This window comes from Eurosta solidaginis, chromosome 1, assembly GCF_040869045.1.
Source record: "Eurosta solidaginis isolate ZX-2024a chromosome 1, ASM4086904v1, whole genome shotgun sequence".
NCBI lineage: Eukaryota > Metazoa > Arthropoda > Insecta > Diptera > Tephritidae > Eurosta > Eurosta solidaginis.
In genome coordinates, this window is record NC_090319.1 from 288738713 (window position 1) to 288754724 (window position 16012).

Here is a 16012-nt window from a genome sequence, read left to right on the forward strand (position 1 = left end):
TTTCGTTTTCAAGTCATATTAATGTGTGCATTGCTAAGTCGTATGCCATGCTAGCGTTTGTTGGCGTCATAGCTTGGATTTCAGTGACCCGTATACGCTAAAGATTTTATATTCCGCGTTTGTGCTATCCAAACTTGAGTACGCTTGTTTCATCTGGTCTCGGTATTATTCCTGCCATGTTGCAAGAATTGAACGAATCTAAAGAGTATTCGTACACTATGCATTACGCAGTCTGGGCTTCTCGGATCCTATCCCGACTTATAAAGCTCGTTGCTTATTGATTAACTTAAAATCGTTGCAGGACAGGAGGACAATTTTATCGCTGTCGTTCGTTTTCGATTTGTTGCGTGAGGTTGTTGACTGCCCTGTGCTCTTGGAGAGGATTTTCATTAATATACCGGCTAGAGCTATCCGTGCTTTTGAGTTTTTTCATATTGGTGTTCTTAGGACCCTTTATGCGCGGAATGCTCCAATTACTAGAGCCTTAATTGAGTTCAATAGAATTTCTAAATTTTGTGAGATAGATTTTTCTTGTTCGAAAGATGGCTGTCTGAGTATTTTAAATACTTTTTATAATTAAGGTAATTTATATTAACATTGTTAACTATTTTACACTTTTGTAATTAGCCTATAAGATTCTTTTTTTAATTGGCTTAAATAAATAAATAAATAAATTAATCAAATACATAGGTATGAAAATTATCATGTACTAAAGCACTCATCAACAACTTTCATTTGTTATCCATGTTTTATTACCACTTTCTAGGGGTACCCGGGGCCACGTTTTGGCCTAAATCTCGAGACCCTAGTCACCAATAGGTATGAAAACTGCCCTGTACTAAAGCACTCATCAACAGCTTTAATTTGTTATCCATATTCTATAAACACATTCTAGAGGTACCCGCGTCCACGTTTTGGCCTATATCTCGCGACCCTAGTCACCCACGGGCACGAAAAATACCCCGTATCAAAGTACTCATAAACAGCTTCCATTTGATACCCATATTGGATAAAAATATCCCAGGATTACCCAAGTCCACGTTTTGATCTCAAGACCCTAGCCAGAACGGGATAAAAAGTATCGTATGTCTGTCTCCTGGTTCTAAGCTACCCTTCCACTAATTTTCAGCCAAATATGTTGATTCGTTCTTGAGTTATAAATAGTGTAACTAACACCACTTTCTTTTATATAAAAATATAAAAAAATAACAGCATTTCTCCACTATTTAATGGATGTTATTATACACATAAACCTTCCTCTACAATCACTCTATCCACTAAAAAAGCGCATCAAAATCCGTTGCTTAGTTTTAAATGTTTGATCATTCAAAGGACATAGGGACCGAAAAAGCGACTCTGTTTTATACTACGTAGTGGTAGTAATACATGCAAAAATACCAAAAAATAAAACTTTTGTTTAAGAATTTTAAGGAAATGTTCAATATTTTAACGAAAGAGTATTTTTCGAGAATGTATGCATTCTTAACCATTTATTATTATTTGTGTATATACATACATATGTATGTTAAGCTGATATGAAAACACATACATACCTATAAATCTACGGCCGAAGTTAAATAATGCAGCGAATGCTATATGTATACAGTTGACACCGAACAATCACACACACGAATTTTTTGGTAAAAATGTTACTTTTGTTTAAACAATTTGGCTGATATAAGAAAGGAATCAAGTAATTTTTTTTTTGATGCAGAAGGAAGGTAAATATTCCAAAGTTTTACTGAAAAGTAGAATTTTTCAAATCCATCCTTCCGTTTATGAGTTATAGCTGTGTAAACAAAAATTTTATGATTTATTACTACATTTTGATAATTTGCCACGCCCCTATAATATATACCTTCAAATTATATTAACTGTACCATCTCACGTAGCTTAGCTTTCAAATACAAAAAACCGTTTTAAAAGCGGAGCATTCTGTTTGAAGTTATGTGCATACATGGCATTTAGCGACTTTATTTTATAAGATTTATAGATATACATATATTTTTCTTAAAAATATAGGTCAAGGATCCCTTGCACTATTTAAAGTTAGGATAGGCCAAGGTTTTGCTATGTAGAAACAGTAGGGTGATTCGTTTTGTTATTAACTGCTTAAGATATTTTGGTAGTTTGCATATATATAAATTTATATAGGGAAATTAAATTTTTATTTACTTTTCTTTTATCTAAATATTATAAATAAATATTGTAATCAATGTGGAATCTTAATTTTCGTTACTAATTTGGTCTGATATCTGAGGGGAGGTGGGTAATACAAAAGGGACTTTATAACAGCGAAAAAGGAATGGAAGGGCGGGTCAAGAGCAGCTGATAATATCGGCTATAATGCTGCTTGGTTAAGTGGCCGTGGAAACATCAGTTAGCTTATAAAGTTGGCTTATAAATGGGTATAGATTTGGAGAGGTTATTTTCTAGTGTGCAAGTAAATATACTTTTTCTCTGCCCAGGTCATATTTTCGCAGTTTGGTTCATTGGCCGTTAAAAAGATCCCACGAAACGGAAGCTCAGGGCATGAGCCAGTGCACACGCCTCGACCAGTGAACATAAAAGCAAACTGTGGAATGCGCGAAAGGTACACATATGTGTATATGGTCATAGGGAGCAGATAACAAGGGTTTTTTTTTATGGTGTGCGTAACATAACTTATACTTACACAATTCCGAAATACATGATCTACATACGTCCAAATGCCGATTTATATATATTTATAATTAGTTTATTTTAATGTTTTTAGTCTTTATTTAATTGCCTAATATTTCTCATTCTATTGAGTTCATTTAGTGACTCATTACGAGTGTTTGAAATATTTCGATCCATGCGCCACCTATTGGAGTTTTTTTCTTATATAAACATATTCCAAGTTTCATGCTTGTAGCTTATCGGGAAGTTACTTAAATTTCAATTAAAAAATTCGTGCCGGCCTGTCAAGTCAAGCTAAATAAAACCGTTTAAAAATGACATTGATTATGGCGCAACGCCAAAACAATTCAAATATACATCATTGGGAAGTTTCTTTCCAGAGACATTGGGTCGACATTGCAGTTTAAAAAAATGGGCTGGTGTTTTGTGGATAAGTAAGAGTTTAACATGTCAAAATATGCAAATAAAAGCTGCTTTCCTGTTCTGCAGTAGCAGAATATTTGACGTTGTGCAGTAACGTATATTGATTTTTCCGATTGTGGGCCCACTCATGTAACTTCAGATCAAACGGCTCTGTTAAGTGATGCAAGGCCTCGACATCATGCTTTTCAAACTAAAGCTTTTTTGTTAATAAAGTAGTCGAACAGTTCTCTGATGTCATAAGCTGAACTTCAGTCGATTTCATCCATTTTTACTGACAGGGTTTTTCTAGTTTAAGGTGTTGTACTTCCCTCAAAACATGTGTCAGGGAGGTTGATTTCTTAACAGAATATTTGCTGTGCTATGCCATGTTGTTGTTATTTTCTAAGCCGCAAAAAAAATACCTTAAGGGCTGAGGTACGTTGCCGTAGTGGCATCTTCTGCTACTAACTCCACTGCTTCATGTTAACTTCTTAACCCCTCTAAGTCCACTGCGGTGAGAGTTATGGGCAGGGATTTGATTCCTTTCTGTGTTCGATGGCATCCTTTCACCACTCTGGTTGTGATGTCTGCGAAAGCAAACTTTTTTTGTATTTTGCCGATGTCTGATGTCTTGCCGTCTTGTTTTATCTACCAAAGGAAGCATTACAACTTATCAGAAGAAAACGCTTACTTATTTTATTCCAAACCACAAAAAAAAAAAAAAAATCTGTTCAAAAATAACTGACATTTCTTCATACTTTCTCTATCTTGTGGCGATAAGGAAACTCACTAAAGGTTTTTGGGGATTTTCATCGGTGTTGATAATCCCTTACCGGATATTAACGCGGTATGTTCAGGTATATAGCACCACTAAGGTATTACTACGTGACCACGTTGAACGTTCTAGGTTATTCAGCCCCCTTTTTACACCCAGCGTGCTCTGCACACAGAGCATATTAACTTTGATTGGATAACGGTTGGTTGTACAGGTATAAAGGAATCGAGGTAGATATATACTTCCATATATCAAAATCCTCAGCATCGAAAAACAATTTGATTGAGCCATGCCCGTCCATTAACACGATAACTTGAGTAAAATTGAGATATCGTCACCAAATTTGGTACACGTGCGTATTTGGACCCAGAATAGATTGGTATTGAAAATTAGCGAAGTCGGATCATAACCACGCCCACTTTTTATATATATAACATTTTGGAAAACACAAAAAACCTGATTATTTAGTAAGTAATACACTTAGAATGTTGAAATTTGACATGTGGACTGATATTGAGACTCTGATAAAAATTTGAAAATGGGCGTGGCACCGCCCACTTGTGATAAAATCAATTTTACAAATATTATTAACCATAAATCAAAAACCGATAAACCTATCGTAACAAAATTGGGTACGGAGGTTGCCTTTACTATAATGAATGCTTTGAAGAAAAATTAACGAAATCGGTTTTATATAAAATATTTTTAAGAGGGTCGTGGACGAATTAAATAAGCTATATCTTTGCAAACAAGAGCTTTATATCAATGGTATATCATTTCCCAAGTGGATTCATAACAATAAACAGGAAAAACTTCAAATATTAAAAAATGGGCGTGGCACCGCCCCTTTTATGACTAAGCAATTTTCTATATTTCGGCAGCCATAACTCGAAGAAAAATTAACATATCGTAATGAAATTGTGCACACATATTTTCCTTATAGCAGAAAATATTTCTGGTAAAAATGGACTGGATCGCTTAAAGACCACGGCAACTTAGATATAAAACAAGTTTAAACGGGTCGTATACTAGAATAATAAGCTATAACTTAGCCAAAAATAGTTTTGAATCAATGATATTTCACTTGTGTAAGTTTTATTGTAATAGGAAATGGGGAGACATTTTTTTAAACGGTCGGTGCCATGTGTTATGTAGAAAAGTTATTTATCTGTAATGAAATGTACAACTGAAGCTCACGCTGAGTTGATAATGTTCGGTTAAACCCGAACTTAGACACCTTTACTTGTTGTAAATAATTTTAGATAGCCAAAATTTCGCCTGCTAAGTAAACAGAATTCTATTCGGGTAGGTGGGGTTGACATTTGGGTCGCATGCAACACCTTGTATTTCTGGTACATATTTCGTCACATCGCCAAGTCGTCTGATCTTTTACTTATAAATCTGGCCAGATTTCCGATAATCAAGCAGCTGATATGGGGTAGCCAAGCCAAATCCGTGATCTTAAGAACTTCACGTTTCTCTCATCGGGTATCAGTAAAGAGGATAACATGTGACTTTGCATAGTTTTGTCTAAGATATTTATTGATATTTACAACTAATATTTCGATCATATTTTTGTTTGCATTCAACTTGATAAATCATTGGCTGGCTGGGATGGAGGAAATCAATATATGTACATATGTATGTCTGCCTGCGAGCATCCTTGATTGCACCCAATCTGAGCACATCTGTGTCGATAAGATTGTAAACTAATTGTTGTTATCGTTTATGATATTATTAGTTTTCTCAGCGGCACCCACAACTAATAATGGCAACTTTGTACTTACAATCGAGCATCTATGTACATTAGACTGCGTCGATTTATTAACCGATATCGCGTCATCGATTTTTCCATACCCAAAAAGTATTTTTCGAGCCTACGAAAAAAAAAATGACGAAAGGGTAAATTTTTCGAACAAAACACTCCCCAATACCCAAAAAATATTTTTTTTTTCAAAAACTATTGTAAAAACGTTGGCGATAACAGTTTATAAAAAAAAAAACAAGTAAGAACGGGACTGTCTTCGGCTGTGCCGAAGATTTCATACCTTTCATCAATGGGGCTGAACAATAATCTTATCCCGTTCGTAATCTCCAAATAATCGGATGTATAAGATAAGAAATATATAGTGAACAGATCTACATACCTAAACGATTTTTAAGATAAATATAAAATAAACAAGTAAGAAAGGCTAAGTTCGGGTGTAACCGAATATTACATACTCAGTTGAGAGCTGTGGAGGCAAAGTAAGGGAAAATCACCATGTTGTAAAAATAACCTAGGGTAACCCTGGAATGTGTTTGTATGACATGGGTATCAAATGGCAGGTATTAAAGAGTATTTTAAGAGGAAGTGGGCCAAAATTCTATAGATGGACGCCAATTAGGGATATCGCCATAAAGGTGGACCAGGCTTGACTCTAGAATTTGTTTGAACGATATGGGTATCAAGTGAAAGGTGTTAATGAGTATTTTAAAAGGGAGTGGGCCTTAGTTCTATAGGTGGACGCCTTTTCGGAATATCGTTATAAAAGTGGACCAGGGGTGACTCTGGAATGCGTTTGTATAATATGGGTATCAAATGAAAGGCGTTAATGAGTATTTTAAAAGGGCGTGGGCCTAAGTTCTATAGATGGACGCCTTTTCGAGATATCGCCATAAAGATGGACCAGGGGTGACTCTGGAATTTGTTTGTACGATATGAGTATCAAATGAAAGGTGGTAATGAGTATTTTAAGAGGGCGTGGGCCTTAGTTCTATATGTGGACGCCTTTTCGAGATATCGCCATAAAGGAGGACCAGGGGTGACTCTAGAATTTGTTTGTACGATATGGGTATCAAATGAAAGGTGTTAAAGAGTATTTTAAAAGGGCGTGGGCCTAAGTTCTATATGTGGACGCCTTTTCGAGATATCGCCATAAAGGTGGACCAGGGGTGACTCTAGAATTTGTTTGTACGATATGGGTATCAAATGAAAGGTGTTAATGAGTATTTTAAAAGCGAGTGGGCCTTAGTTCTATAGGTGGACGCCTTTTCGGAATATCGTTATAAAAGTGGACCAGGGGTGACTCTGGAATGCGTTTGTATAATATGGGTATCAAATGAAAGGCGTTAATGAGTATTTTAAAAGGGCGTGGGCCTTAGTTCTATAGGTGGACGCCTTTTCGGGATATCGCCATAAACTAGGACCAGGGGTGACTCTAGAATGCGTTTGTACAATATGGGTATCAAATGAAAGGTGTTAATGAGTATTTTAAAAGGGCGTGGGCCTTAGTTCTATAGGTGGACGCCTTTTCGGGATATCGCCATAAACTAGGACCAGGGGTGACTCTAGAATGCGTTTGTACGATATGGGTATCAAATGAAAGGTGTTAACGAGTATTTTAAGAGCGAGTGGACCTTAGTTCTATAGGTGGACGCCTTTTCGGAATATCGTTATAAAAGTGGACCAGGGGTGACTCTAGAATTTGTTTGTAAGATATGGGTATCAAATGAAAGGTGTTAATGAGTATTTTAAAAGGGAGTTGGCCTTAGTTCTATAGGTGGACGCCTTTTCGGAATATCGTTATACAAGTGGACCAGGGGTGACTCTAGAATGCGTTTGTACAATATGGGTATCAAATGAAAGGCGCTAATGAGTATTTTAAAAGGGCGTGGGCCTTAGTTCTATAGGTGGACGCCTTTTCGGGATATTGCCATAAACTAATACCAGGGGTGACTCTAGAATGCGTTTGTACAATATGGGTATCAAATGAAAGGCGTTAATGAGTATTTTAAAAGGGCGTGGGCCTTAGTTCTATAGGTGGACGCCTTTAAGGAATATCGTTATAAAAGTGGACCAGGGGTGACTCTAGAATGCGTTTGTACAATATGGGTATCAAATGAAAGGCGTTAAAGAGTATTTTAAAAGGGCGTGGGCCTTAGTTCTATAGGTGGACGCCTTTTCGGGATATCACCATAAACTAGGACCGGGGGTGACTCTAGAATGCGTTTGTACAATATGGGTATCAAATGAAAGGTGTTAATGAGTATTTTAAAAGGGCGTGGGCCTTAGTTCTATAGGTGGACGCCCTTTCGAGATATCGCCATAAAGGTGGACCAGGGGTGACTCTAGAATTTGTTTGTAAGATATGGGTATCAAATGAAAGGTGTTAAGGAGTATTTTAAAATGGAGTTGGCCTTAGTTCTATAGGTGGACGCCTTTTCGGAATATCGTTATAAAAGTGGACCAGGGGTGACTCTGGAATGCGTTTGTACGATATGGGTATCAAATGAAAGGTGTTAATGGGTATTTTAAAAGGGAGTGGGCCTTAGTTCTATAGGTGGACGCCTTTTCGGGATATCGCCATAAACTAGGACCAGGGGTGACTCTAGAATGCGTTTGTACAATATGGGTATCAAATGACAGCGTTAATGAGTATTTTAAAAGGGCGTGGGCCTTAGTTCTATATGTGGACGCTTTTTCGAGATAGCGCCATAAAGGTGGACCAGGGGTGACTCTAGAATTTGTTTGTACGATATGGGTATCAAATGAAAGGTGTTAATGAGTATTTTAAAAGGGAGTGAGCCTTAGTTCTATAGGTGGACGCCTTTTCGGAATATCGTTATAAAAGTGGACCAGGGGTGACTCTAGAATGCGTTTGTACAATATGGGTATCAAATGAAAGGCGTTAATGAGTATTTTAAAAGGGCGTGGGCCTTAGTTCTATAGGTGGACGCCTTTTCGGGATATCGCCATAAACTAGGACCAGGGGTGACTCTAGAATGCGTTTGTACAATATGGGTATCAAATGAAAGGTGTAAATAAGTATTTTAAAAGGGCGTGGGCCTTAGTTCTATAGGTGGACGCCTTTTCGAGATATCGCCATAAAGGTGGACCAGGGGTGACTCTAGAATTTATTTGTAAGATATGGGTATCAAATGAAAGGTGTTAATGAGTATTTTAAAAGGGCGTGGGCCTTAGTTCTATAGATGGATGCCTTTTCATGATAACGCCATAAAGGTGGACCAGGGGTGACTCTAGAATTTGTTTGTATGATATGGGTATCAAATGAAAGGTGTTAATGAGTATTTTAAAAGGGCGTGGGCCTTAGTTCTATAGGCGGACGCCTTTTCGAGATATCGCCATAAAGATGGACCAGGGGTGACTCTAGAATTTGTTTGTACGATATGGTATCAAATGAAAGGTGTTAATGAGTATTTTAAAAGGGCGTGGGCCTTAGTTCTATAGGTGGACGCCTTTTCGAGATATCGCCATAAAGGTGAACCAGGGGTGACTCTAGAATGTGTTTGTACGATATGGGTATCAAATTAAAGGTATTAATGAGGGTTTTAAAAGGGAGTGGTGGTAGTTGTTGGCGTTTTCGAGATATCGACCAAAATGTGGACCAGGGTGATCCAGAACATCATCTGTCGGGTACCGCTAATTTATTTATATATGTAATTCCACGAAGAGTGTTCCTTCCAAGATTCCAAGGGCTTTTGATTTCGCCCTGCAAAACTTTTTCATTTTCTTCTACTTAATATGGTAGGTGTCACACCCATTTTAACAAGTTTTTTCTAAAGTTATATTTTGCGTTAATAAACCAATACAATTACCATGTTTCATCCCTTTTTTGCGTATTTTGTATATAATTATGGCATTTTTTTCTTTTTTCGTAATATTCGATATCGAAAAAGTGGGCGTGGTCATAGTCGGATTTCGGCCATTTTTTACACCAATATAAAGTGAGTTCAGGTAACTACGTGAACTGAGTTTAGTAAAGATATATCGATGTTTGCCCAAGTTATCGTGTTAACGGCCGAGCGGAAGGACAGACGGTCGACTGTGTATAAAAACTGGGCGTGGCTTCAACCGATTTCGCCCTTTTTCACAGCAAACAGTTATTGTCCTAGAATGTAAGCCTCTACCAAATTTTACGAGGATTGGTAAATTTTTGTTCGACTTATGGCATTAAAAGCATCCTAGACAAATTAAATGAAAAAGGGCAGAGCCACGCCCATTTTGAAATTTTCTTTTATTTTTATATTTTGCTGCACCATATCATTACTGGAGTTGAATGTTGACATAATTTACTTATATACTGTAAAGATATTAACTTTTATTTTAAAATTTGAATTCAAAAAATTTTTTTTAAAAAGTGGGCGTGGTCGTTCTCCGATTTTGTTATTTTTATTGAGCAGATATACAGTAATAAGAGTAACGTTCCTGCCAAATTTCATCATGATATCTTCAAAGACTGCCAAATTACAGCTTGCAAAACTTTTAAATTACCTTCTTTTAAAAGTGGGCGGTGCCACGCCCATTGTCCAAAATTTTACTAGTTTTCTATTTTGCGTCATAAATACAGCTCACCTACCAAGTTTCATCGCTTAATTCGTATTTGGTAATGAATTATCGCACTTTTCGATTTTTCGAAATTTTCGATAACGAAAAAGTGGGCGTGGTTATTGTCCGATATCGTTCATTTTAAATAGCGATCTGAGATGAGTGCCCAGGAACCTTCGTACAAAATTTCATCAAGATACCTCAAAATTTACTCAAGTTATCGTGTTAACGGACAGACGGACGGACGGACGGACATGGCTCAATCGAATTTTTTTTCGATGCTGATGATTTTGATATATGGAAGTCTATATCTATCTCGATTCCTTTATACCTGTACAACCAACCGTTATCCAATCAAAGTTAATATACTCTGTGAGCTCTGCTCAACTGAGTATAAAAATAGGTAGGTACTTTGTGTGAGGATGCAAAATTTCAGGATTTTTGTGGTCTGCCTGTAAAAATTATGACTACGAATCACGTATTTCAACAATATATAACGTAAACGTAACTATTTGATGAATTTTGAAGCTTCTAGCCGTAAAAAAGGGGCAAAAATGACAGTTTATATGGGGTATATAATATATCTACCACCGATCTCTATGATTTTTTCAGACAACAATATATGCTATATACGTAAGCGTTTGGTGAAATTTGAAGCTTCTAGCTGTTAAAATGGGGCTAAAATTGCGAAAATATATATATATACTACATATGTGGTGAAGTTTGAAGTTTTAATCTATTAAATTGAAGAATTTCTGAAAAATCGGTTGTATGGAGGATATATGCTATAGTGGTCCGATCCGGCCGGTTCCGACAAATGTCTAATCGGACACCCAAATACACCCGCTCACCAAATTTTATCAAGATATCTCAAAAATTGAGGGACTAGTTTGCGTACAAACAGACAGACGGACAGAAGGACATGGCTAAATCAACTCAGCTCTTCATCCTGATTATTTCGGTTTACTTAATGGTGGGTCTATCTGTTTTCCTTTAAGGACTTACAATTTTGGGTTTCGTGACGAAATTAATATACCATTTCATTTTCATGAAGGGTATAAAAAAATATATTATTTGGGATTTGGGGAGTGTTTTTTGGTCAAAAAATTTACTCTTTTGCCACTTTTTTTTGGGTATGCGTAGTGGAAATTTTTTCCTAACCCAAATCCTCTCGAAAAATGGATGGCGCGATATCGGTTAACTTTCGTCTATACAAATCGGCCCAGGTTAATTTACATACTATGTACACCCAAAACGCTAACAACTTTTCGACTTTAGGCACAAATTTCGCATGATTTCTGCACAGTTTAGCATTAAGTGCAAGGTAACAACAATAGCTATTACGTATTAGTACCGTTCGAAATCGACAACAACTACTACAGACATATTCACTTTAAAAATACTTTGTTCCAACACAAGTTACATTGTATTTTCCTTCTCAAGCAACACGCACACGTACATGTACAGTGGCTTACAAAAGTATTTTACATTCGAAGTTAATTATGAAACCCTTTGATTAATTTTAAATGTTATATTTTATTCAGTAAACATGATTCAGTTGTATGGAAGCTAATGTTTAAAACAAGTGATAAAAGTTATTTAATTTCAAAATATGTTTATTTTCTATTTTCCGTAAACTAAGCAAAACATAAAAAATCATAAACAATCTACAAAATTAGGATTAAATAACATACAGAATTAGTATGTACTTAATGGTGAATAAAAGGAATATCAACAAAAAGGCAATATTTAGAGGCCAATTGCAAAGCGAGCAGCGGGGCATCCATATGGCGTTACACAAGTATGAAGTATGAATATTGGAGATTCGAGTTCAATACTCAGCTCCCGAGAAGCTAGCTGATGAAAAAGTTAAATTCAGAAACATGTCCTAGTAAACATCGCCGTTTGCAAACTTTGCAATTTTTCTCTAATGTAAATAACAAAAACAATTGTATGAAGCAATATCAGCAAGTCTCGCTAATTAAATACTAAAAAATTACATATCTTTGCTCACGAAACTATTTTGTGTTCCACAAGTATTCGTAAAAATATCTGAGTAATTGCTATTTAATATTTTTTGTATGGTAGCCATAATTTTTGGAAACAGGATCCAAATGCTTTGTAATAGATTCCACCAGCTTTCTGCCAAATTATTTCGGAATTGTTTACCACTCCTCGTGCAAAACAGATTTAGGGCGTCATTCTCAATTACGAAACCAACGTTCGTTTCGCCTCAGAGATGAAAGGCTAGTGTATTTGCACTATGTTAAACGATGGCAACATTTCATTTGATAACTGATTTCGCCTTCCGATTTGAAATTAACTAGAAAGGAAAAGTCCGAACGAAAATGATGGAGAATACCATTGCTATACGAATTCGTTTGGAGGCGAATCTTTCGTCTGAGCTATAGTTCGCAATACAGAATAAAGCCCTTAAAGTCACTTTATAACGAAATCTATGTTTGCGCCCGCCATTTTCCAGATAGGACAAAAAATTTTTATCAGGTTTATGTTAGGACTTTTAAGAGGTGTTTGTTAGTGTTTGGTGTTGAATAGTATATATTGTAATGAATTTACTGCAATTCCGCTTATTCCAAATTCTATGCTAACGTTCGAATCGCTATACTGTTGAATAAATAACTCCAATCTTGAGTAATGCAAAAATGGCCTTTATTAAAGTACTTCACAATAACGCTTATACTTTGCAACCAAAAGCATGCTTAAACCAAACTGATTGTCGCGCCTCTACTGTTGCTGCCTTTTATAGTCTGTGGTTTCCTTGTTGCATCTTCTAGGCGCTTCCAGAATTTGCTTAGTTACTGCTATAGAATTATAACAACAGATGCACATGTATAGCTTCTCATATGCGCGTGTATTTGTGAGCGACACTTCAATTATAATTGCATAATTTTGGGAGCATCTTAGATAAGATAGCTCCATGTGTTTGTGCGTCTCTTCTTCGCTGCGTCTACGTACATATATGTAGACATAATGATTTATCTATTGATGTGCCTACAAGTCACTGCTTAGCATCGCTTAGATGACAGTACCCCTTAAAAAAAAAGTACTCCTTAGTGTTGCTAATATTCTTCCTTCAAATACCATAGCTACACTTAGACGTCTTTGGAGCTGGGATTTATTGCCAAAAGTAGCCAATTGATGATGTGCAAACAAGTCGCTGTTTAGCATCGCTTAGAGATGACAGTACCCCTTAGTGTTGCTAAAATTTTTCCTTCAAATACCATAGCTACACTTAGCCGACTCCTCCTTCAGTTGCTGGATCGTCAATTCACTCAACTTTTCCGTGTCCAAGTTGTATTCCAAATCTTCGGAATTTATTCAACAATTCCTCTTATGACACCAATTGTAACGAATTTACTGCAATTCCGCTTATTCAAAATCCTCTGCTAACGTTCGAATCGCTAAACTGTTGAATAAATAACTCCAATATTGAATAATGCAAACATGGCCTTTATTAAAGTACTTCACATCAACACTTATACTTTGCAACCAATAGCTTGCTTAAACAAAACTGATTGTCGCGCCTCTACTGTTGCTGCCTTTTATACTCTGTGATTTCCTCGTTGTATCTTCTAGGCGCTTCCAGAATTTACTTAGTTACTGCTATAAAATTATAACGTGTATAGCTTCTCATATGCGCGTATATTTGTGAGCGACACTTTCACAATTATAATTGCATACTTTTGGGAGCATATCAGATAACATATCTGCACGTGTTTGCGCGTCTCTTCTCCGCTGCGTGTACGTACATATGTGTACACATAATGATTGATCTATTGATGTGCATACAAGTCACTGCTTAGCATCGCTTAAAGATGACAGTACCCCTTAGTGTTGCTAATATTCGTAACAATATATTTTAACATTATGAGCTATGTTATAGCGGCCGATGTCTTGTTGAAATATTTGATATTCCGATTTTCGCTTAAGATGGACAAATAAACATATTTATAAATTGTGCGTTCTTAAAAAAAACTTCCTGAGGGGACATGACAAAACCTCCACCGTACTTCACAATTTTTTGAATATTTTTGAGTTGCAGGTTTTCATTTCGCTTCCGCTATACCATATTATATTTGCCCTCAGCACTAAAAATTTTCCGTTTTCGAGGAGTCAAAATCTTTGTTTTTGTACTTGTTGGCGAAAATTAGGCTAAATTTTCAAATTAATGGCTGTTTGCGTGGTACTCTACCTTGTATATCATTATACTTGAGTTTTCAGTGCAGTTTGAAGTTTCGCGTTGATTTTTGGAGCTGATGTATGTATGTCGGTTTTTACGGTATTCTTCTAAAATTTGATGTTCTCTCACCGTCAAAGATTTTGGTCGACTGCTGTTTGTCATATTTTCTAATTAACCGCGTTCTTAATGCCGTGTTATGAATCTTTCAACCGTTTGGCGACTCCTACTTAACATTTCCCTGATATCTGTTAAGTATATGCAGATAGATCTTTGTAGCAAGAAGTATAACAAAACGCAGAAAAAAAAAAACAAATCGCTGCTGCGTCTGGTTTTCAAAGCAATAAAATGCTTCTGTGAGAATGTGTTTTTAGTTTAACTTCTGTAGCGAACAGAATTTGTAATTGAAATTTAAGTAACTTTCCGAAAGGCTGCAAGCTTGAAACTTGGAATATAGTTCAGCACCCGACGGCGATGCAATAATAGGAAAAAAACGACGATAGGTGGCGCATCGATCGAAATATTTGAAAAAATCGTATTTGTGGTCCGATTTGGCTCATATTTCGAACATGTGATACATATATGAATAGAAAGCGAAATATAAAAAAAATTGCCGACAGGTGGCGCAAGGATCGATATATGACAAAAAATCGTATTTGTGGTCCGATTTGGCTCATATGGCTTGGAACACATATTACATATGCGAATTATTATTACTAGGCCTGGAAGCACTGGGACCTTTGTGCAGATCTATTGTGCATGACCTTTCAGTCTAATTTTGTATCTGGAGGCTTTTGATGTATACATACGGGAATAGAAATCGCTTTGTGAAAAACTCCCACTAGGTGGCGCAGGTATAGAGATATTCAGAAAAGTCGTATTTGTGGGCCGATTTGGCTCACATTTGGAACAAATACTACATGCCTTCCGGTAGAAGTGACATCAAAATACTTTGGAGTTCGAGGAGGGAAAAGCATACGTGGCCCTGAGTAAAGTAAAGTCTTTGGAAGAATTATGTATTGCGGACTTAGATTGTAACAAATTGCCAGGAAAGAGTCCTTGTAATAATGAGTCACTAAATGAACTAAATTGAATGAGAAATAATAGCAATTAAATAAATCCTAAAAACCTGAAAAGAAAAATAATAAAAAAAATGTTTTAAGTTAAAAGGTTTTATTGAAAACAATACTTATATTAAGTAATAATAATACTAAAAGCTAGAAAGTAATTAGGTAGGTACTGGTCATCACACTCCCCATCAATTTAGGGCGTTGATCAGACAATTAAATAAAAGCGTTGGGTGCGTGAAATTTCAAAAGATTTGAGGCGTAACATAAACTTATTAAGGTTCAGTTGGTCTTACTTATGACTATCAATAGAAATTTGATGCGTCCAATGCGTTTATTTAATTGTCTGATCAACGCCCTCCGAGACTTGTTCTTGCTTTTCATTGCAGTATGGTTTGCCGTGGCGGGTTCCAAGCCCAGCGCACAACCCGCTCAGCGGGGATGAAAATATTAATTGCACGTTTATATAGCGAGCCGCCTGCTCCAAGACAGACGTCCGCTTGCAGCTACACCTAGTGGTGAACAGACGCTACCGATGGTAGATCCCCCGGCTAGCCCTTAACCTGGCCTAGCCAGGTTGT